Here is a 7,988-nt window from a genome sequence, read left to right on the forward strand (position 1 = left end):
TGGAGGCTACAAGAGATAACTGAACACATCCTGAGGTACAAAGATGGAAAGTGAGGAACCTTCAACAAGAGGCAGCATGTATTGGACTGAGCTACCCTAGATATTCCATACAGTTCTAGAGATGAGCCCTGAAACTCCACAGCTGCCAAAGCTGAATGGTTATGCCCAGGGAAACATGAATTGCAGGAAACAGTCACCTGAGGAAAGCACGTGGTCAAGTGGTGGTACCCCAAGTGAGTGTCTTGACTTCCCTCAAAAGAGCCTGATACAGAAATGAAGAGTTGCTTGATCTGAAACTAGATAAATTTGTGTTGTTGCAAGAGGATCTCTTTCCATGTTGGAGCAGCTAAACAAATACATTTTCCCAGTTTGTTTAATACAAACTGTTTCTACACCTCTGTCTCAGAGGCCATAGCACTGTGGCGTCCTCCTGTCCCAGTCAGCTGGACAACCTTATCAGGTCAAAACAGGAAGACTGGGGCTTGCACATCCATCTGGTTTTAGTGTGATGAGGACACAGGACCTGTACTAAGTGGCAAGCATGGCTGTTTGAGATTATTCTCTGAAACCAGATGCATTATGATTTTGTGCAAATTCCATGGAGATGAAGGTACAACCCTAATCCTCTTAACTACAGGTTAAGAGCTGACACCTGAAATCAGACCCAAATGGGTAAATAGGAACCTTGGGTAATAAGCACCTTGATTTAGTCCTTGAAATAAACTCAAATGGGTAATAGGAACTCAAGAAGCTCATGTTTAAGAACTCAGTGGGGTAAGTGTTCCTCATATAAAAGTAAGAAAATAATGATTAGGAATTGTAATTTCAAGCTTTTTCTGCTCCATTTCTTTAGTGCTAAGTTTACAGGAGAGAAAATTTACACTTCTTGATATCTGGGAAGTGCTTTTAAGTGTTTCTAACATGTCTGGTAGAGACTGAGAATGCTTTAGTTGTAAAGGACTAAAACTGGTAAGGTTTTTGTTTGCTTGTTGTTTTTTAACTTCTAGTAATCTGATACTTTTTTTTCTGTTCTTTTCAGTTCTCTCTAGCCACATTGAGGTTAGTTATATAGATAACGGAAATTTATCTTTTACAAGAATATCAGACGATAAGGTACTGTTGCTGAAACACAGAAAATAAATGCAGTGCCAGTTAAAGTGTGTAGTGCTCCTGCAATCCACAAAGGTATAGGAAAGCAAGATGGATTTTAAACAGTAATGAAGGGAAACACTGAATTAACGAAGAAGCAAAGTGACTCCTTCATCCTGTAGTTTTGTTGTTTACATGAGAAATCCTCTAAATGCTGGTGTTAATTTAGCTCTATTTTCACTAACTCTAGGCTGATGCATTCATTCTTCAGCAAAAGCCATACCCTGAGTGCTGTGGCATGTGTCCATGCTAATTGGAAAAAAACCCTTTGGACTTGCTCTTAGTACACTTGTCTTTCTCAGTTTGGAGAGCTCCAGGTTTTGAGGCAGGCTCTAACTAAGTGTAAAAATGTTTAAGGAGGTGGCAATAAGTAGCACAAAGAAACTACTTTGTGGAATTGGCTGCTGAATTAGATGACACTCGGATACCTGCTGAAAGGATTTCTTGTGCATCCAAGAGGAGCAGCATAAGGTAAGATGCTGGTGATGCAGGTTGTGGGAGAGCATTTCAGATCTACTGATTTGTTTGTGGACTCTCTGGTGAAATATTCTGCTTTTGTCTTCTGCCTGTCCACAGTGGCACATCTAATACAGAAACTCTGATTTAGTGTGCAATTGTTCACGTGAAGTCCAGTGCTTCTGTTTGGATGTTCTGCTTTGCAATAATGAATACAATTTCAGGTGGGAACTATGCTGACCAGGTGGATGTAGAATCTGTTATGTGTCTTCTGTATCTCAGCAGTTGTCACAAACTTGCTAAAACCCCATTTTATTGGTGTCTGTGAGTGATGCCTACCCAGGGAGAAGGCAGTCCAGGGACACAGCTCTGCAGCCTGAGGGGAGAAAGGGCACTTGCAACCTCTCAAATTTGCACGGGAAGGTGTTTCCTGCTTGGTGTGCACTGAGTATAAAAGCCTATTGCACACAGTGTAACTCCTGTAGGAGTGTATGCTCCTCCTGTTTTGAGAGTTTGTCTGCAGTACTCAGCTGCTCATATATGTCTGGACTTACTGTATGAAATTGAAAGTTCACATTGCACTGTAAATATGACCCTTGTTCAGTCTCTAACATGTAATAGAGTCATCCATTATACTACATTTCGTTACATTTTCTTACATACCTTTTACCAATTGCACTGGGTGGATGATTCACAAGAAGCAAAACAACTTTTCAGCATGGCTTTTAATTCTCTTCACCATGTGAGCCCATGCCAGTCTGCTTGATGTTCGCCTTCTGAACTAGGTAAAAAAACCATTGCCATAGGGATTTTATAGAGTTATAACTTCTTACTGATAATTTATTAATATTCAAATCCCTTTTGGGATAGGTATGTAACAGAATCTTTCATTACATTAGCTTACCTAATTTTTACACAAAACTCCAGTCCCCTGGATGTTTCCCAAGACCTGGGACAAGTTCTTAATGAAGTAATTATTGCCATAAGGGTTTTTCACATTTACAGCTTGGTATTGTCACCATATTCAGTTTGGAAATTGCCTTTATACTGTATAGGCAGATAGGTAAGCTGAAAAAGGGAGATTAAATCTCAATTAATTTTGGACGCTTCTAAAATATTCTGCTTTGGAAATGCAGAACACTTTTAGGAAGTCTTTGGAAAGATTGAGACTGTGTTTAAAGAACTGCTTGAGCATCAGTTGTTTATACTGCATGATGACTCTGAAGCACAGGTACATAAGCTTTATTTTCATCAGCTTATATGTGAAGAATACAAAGAAGAGAAAATGACTTACTGAGAGGAGTACATAGCAAAAAACCCCAAAACCAAACTCAGTTTTAAACTTGGGGCTTCCTGTCATTGGCACATCCTACCCTTCTTTTAAAGATCTTTTTACTCCAACTGCATGTATGTTTAATATGTTTGAAATATGCATGGTTGCCAAATATGGTTCCCCAGGATAACCTTGGTCAGGGATGCAAGTTAGCAGCGCTGTTCATGTGGATGAGTTTTCAGGTTGGTGCTAGCTTTTGCTGGACATTTTCTTCCTTGCCATATTCCAGATTTACACTTCATGCAGTGGTACAACTCTCAGTTGCGCTACTGTTTCCGTTTCTCCTCAGCATGAGGGAAACAACTTGAATCCTGGCTTGCAATCTGTCTCACTAATGCTTAAGCTGGTGTTCACAGCCCTAAGGGCTTGTAGGCAATCTAATTACATTCATTTCATAATTTCAAGTGATGGTATTTTGTAAACATTTTTAATGTATCATCATTAATATGCTAAGGAAAGAAATCTATTTCTGCCAAGAAAGAGGAAATAAATCTTCACTATCTCTTTAGTCCACTATTTACTTTTAGAATAGAACACTTTTTCTGAAAAGCTGTTGGAGACATATGCTCCCATTATTATCTCACAGTGATTTATCACTAAAATAAACATTATAGCCAACTTACCTGCTTGCTACTGCCCTTGCTATGCCATTTCAGAATATCTTGAAGGCCCAGCGTATGAATATTGATATGGGTTTGTTGAGTTTGGGTTTTTTTTGCCTGCACTCTGTTTCAGGATTGTTGCCACATGTATTTTTTTAAATTTTATTAAGCAAAAGGGAAAGAAACAAAACCAGAATTGCCAGCTGAAATCCTATCTAGAGAAGGCAAAGTCACACATAGAAACCAGTGCTGAAATTTTCTTCTTGGAAGGATGCTGAATTGAAAAATTTTCATGTACTAGGGGAAAGAGAAAACTCACTAAAATATAAGGTGCTATATCCTACAGGCAGAGAGGATCTTTTCACCTACATATTTGGGGCTGGGTGAGTCCGTGCAACACTCTATAGCTTGAAACAGGCATAGACCATGGTTTAAGTTGTAATCCTGCTGTCAGCTGCCCAGAATATCTCCGTTTATGAAATCAGCCATCTGTTTTCCATTTCCAGAAACTTTTGTAATTAACAAATAACTCTGTTTCCAGCAGAGCTGAGAAGAAGGTGACTTCTTGTGGCTGAAAGATTATGATGACCCAAGGCATAAGACAAGTGGAACCTGTGGTTCCCTGCCTCAGCACAAGTTGCCTGCCTCTTGGTTCACAAATCACAGGCTGCATCCACTTCAGAAGAACAACTCTGTTAAATTATAGATATTTACTTTTATTTGAGATAAGAGTCCAGTGATCTTCTCAGTGTAAGGGATGTTATAATGCCAGAGCTGAGTAAACCAAGAACAAATAACAGTTCCAAAACAACTTACCTTGAACTGATATTCAGGAAGAGAGCATAACAAAGAAGAGGGTGAGGCTGGGGGAAGTAATACTTCTGTGGCTATATTTTATAAGAGAAAGGTGACTGGGAGCTACTGGAGTACTTCCTGGTGGCTAGTATTTTTTATTTTGGTTTTGAATGTTTGATCTGCGTTGCAAATTTAATTCTCATGCTCTGTAAAGAATGAGAGATTAATTAAGGAGTTTGGTCACAGGATGCATCATTGTTCCAACTTGAAAAATGAGGCAAAAGAGGAAGGAAGGTCACTACTCATCCCTTTGTTACAGTACCATTTTCTCCTTTGTTTTGGTGATCATTGTTAATAGCTATGCGAGGAAAGCTAGGCAAGCTGAAGCATCTCTGCCCTTTTACTAAAAACTTCACCCAGTATCAGTAATTCTTCCTTTAAGCCTTTGTGTTAAATGTCTTGGGCAGTGGATTAAGGCTGAATATTTAGGATATTTGTCTCTCTTTTGGAAAGGCTGGTTTAGGCTCATAAAGGTTTTTTACTGCAGGAAACCTGTGCTGTTCTCTGCTTCCAGTTTGTTTTGAGGTTGTGCAGTAGCAAAGCTGCTCTGCAGAAATTCTGGGACAGTTATTTGAAAAAATAATAAATAATTGCCATTGGGTATAGAACTCTGATTGACTGCAATGGAGACCGCTGCTTTAGGATTATTAAAGTAGCACTTTATGGTTTTAAAGCATTGAGAAGAATTGCCTTTTTACCATGTTTAAACTGATGTATGCAAATTCAAAAATGATTGCCTATTGATATTTATGAGAGTAAATAAATAATTATGTAATAATTAATAATAATTAGTAAGTTATGAGTGTAAATAATGCTATAAGGTCCTAGAGCAATGTTGCATCTTAACCTGTGGAGGCAAGCCCTGTGTTGCATATTTTTTTACTTCAAATATTTCCTATTTTTCAACATCATCTCTATAGTTATTTTATCAGGGACATCTTTAGTATTAAATATAGGCACGCAGCACAGAATACCACAGTGAATTTTTCTGGCAAAAATGCATGTAGCCTCCTGGAATACAGGAGCTGAGGTTAAAAATAGTTAGTATGTGGCAGAGCAAGGTGGGGATTTGGGAGTTTAAGACACTCTAATTATTCACTAGACCGGTATGCTGCTGTCATCTTCACCAATACAGAACAACACTTGGAAAAAACAAGTGACCCTCACTATCATACATAATGTGGCAGCTTAATTGGCAAGATGAGGGTGAAAAGTAGGCTAGGAAAACCCTTTGAGACTGATGGAGCATATTTCAGTGGCTTCATCAAGATAATGTCCCCCAGGTGATTGAAAATAGCAGATAATTCATCAGGAAAAAAATGTAAAGGTGCTTCAACTGCAGAACCCCAAACATATTATTACAAGCCCCTTTTTTTCTAGAAGCCTTTCATATCCTACATATCTAGAGGAAAAGTAGAAGAAAATTATTAGTTTTAATACCCATAAATTATGGTGCTAGTATACCTAAAGATACCTTGCATTTACAGTGAGATTTCACTCAGGCTCTGTGACCATGAAATTAAGGGTACTTCAGTGTTATTTCTGTTCCGGGCGTGTGTGATAAAGGGCATGCTATGTGATAACCTGCACAAAAATGAAAGCAAGTATGTGTTACAACTGGAAATCTATCAAGAGCTATTAGGTTCACAAAAGCTCACATTTCTTCAATATCCAGTTTACAGGCAAATTCTATAAAGAATCTCTTAAGTGTAAATAATGTAGACCACAAATTAAATCACAAAGTAAATGAAGATGTTTTTGTTGTTCTTATGACTTTCTAGGTAGCATGATAAAACTACAAAGAAAGGAACTTCTGGAATTTCTTGGATAAGTACCCTGATTCTGTTAAACACAGGTTTAATTAAATAGTCAACTTTAAATATCTATTTTAAACAAAATTCATGGTCCCATTATTAGAAGAGGTGTGTCCCCACATCAATATGAAGTTAATCATATGGTTTTTTCAGTCATACTGTCTGTCAAAAATACACCATTGTGTGATTTTGCTTCTTTAACGTTACTATATGTACCATGGCAACTACAATGAGCAACTGATTTGACCCAACAAAATACATAGGAAAATGGAAAACATTCTCCTATCATTACCTGTGCACATAGTGAAGATTGCTGCCACTGAAGGTCCCATGTTCATATGAGCAGACTTAGTGCCCTAGAAAGACTGGATTAACCTGGGTACAACTTTAAATCACTTAATCATATTTGAAATGGAAATGTGTGAGCTAGTTGTTAATTGCCAGTTAAAATAATTCCTGCTCAGCAGCAACTAAAAATATTTGAGGGTAATAGTGTTAATCCCAATTTTCTGGACTATGTGTTTGCATCCCAAGATCACACATCCATATATATGCTCTATGCAGAGGGAATGAGTCGAGTAGCTGGATGGGCTTGGCTGGAGTATCTTCTTGGTTTAAGACATGTTCACAGATGTGGATCAAACAACATCTACAGAACATGGATGCCGTTTGTGCTACCGGAAAAAGAAAAACTTTATTTCACAACCAGGAAAAATATAAAATGGAAATTTTGTCCGATACTGAAGTACAGATATTTATGACCACCATGCTCAGTGGTGCGATACAATCAGGGATATTATGTTTATATATTACTGGTTCTCCAATACCTACAGCTTTGACCTGAAAGTAAACAATGTCATTATAATGGGCCACACATGATCCGAGATGTCTCTTTCAAGCCTTATTTCTTTTACCAACTTTCAAGGCTGATAAAATTTTCATTCCCGAATCAAATAAGTAAGTAAAAAGCACAAGAGGATGTTTCAATTACACAAGTCTGTCAACCTATACAAAGAACTAAACATTTCTTAAATTGACTGCTGTGTGATATGTTAATTAGTCATCACCAGAGAGTGGAGGGTTCCATTAGCAGGTAGGTGCATGTGAGGTGGTGTTAAAGGAATATATATGAATGGAGCCTCAAATCTAACCATCTTAGTTGCAATGTGTTACCGAGCTAAAATTTAGTTAAACACCTTGAAGATGTACAAAATCTCTTGTAGAGGAGGCACTGGCTCGTAAGTAATTGGCAGCAGTGCAACTCATTAGAATAGCCTCTCATCTGAGGTGCCAAATGTGCCCTGTGTTGAGCTGTTCAATAATCAGCAACCAATTGTTCCTCTTCTCACATCACTCAGCATGACAAATCAGTGATATTAACCACACAGGTTAAGGCAAATGCCAGTTATTGTTTACATCACAGGTTAGCCAGTTCTCTTTCAATCAATACAATGTCTCTAAAAATACAATACAAATAGACTGGTGGTGTATAGTCTTCATAAAAAATCACATGACTTCCCCACATTTTAAAAACAAAACAATAAATTGTAGATGTGCAACACAAACAGTAGTATGACACTGGCTATATTTAACTTGAAGAATATTGGAAGAATATTGTACTCCTGGAAGGAACTGGTTGCTGCATTTGCCAATACCCAGGTTGTAGGAGGCACCAAAATCTAGAGCTTCAGAGTAACACAGTTTAAAAAGCCCATGTGGAGGAAGTCCCTTAGCTTTGCTCACAGAGTCAGCTTGTCAGTAGTACATTTACCCAGACAA

At 38.0% G+C, this 7,988-nt stretch overlaps 1 long non-coding RNA gene across 1 annotated transcript; it reads left to right on the top strand.

Annotated features, from left to right (window-relative positions):
* Positions 1–717: 717 nt before the first annotated feature.
* LOC136292976 (uncharacterized) lies at positions 718–5,143 on the top strand. Its single transcript, XR_010722031.1, has 3 exons — positions 718–774; positions 1,507–1,620; positions 4,085–5,143. It is a non-coding gene; the product is annotated as an uncharacterized lncRNA (long non-coding RNA).
* The last annotated feature ends 2,845 nt before the right edge of the window (positions 5,144–7,988 follow it).

Source organism: Chamaea fasciata, unplaced genomic scaffold (assembly GCF_029207755.1).
Source record: "Chamaea fasciata isolate MVZ Bird 193981 ecotype frontalis unplaced genomic scaffold, bChaFas1.0.hap1 SCAF_8, whole genome shotgun sequence".
NCBI classification, from domain to species: Eukaryota; Metazoa; Chordata; class Aves; order Passeriformes; family Sylviidae; genus Chamaea; species Chamaea fasciata.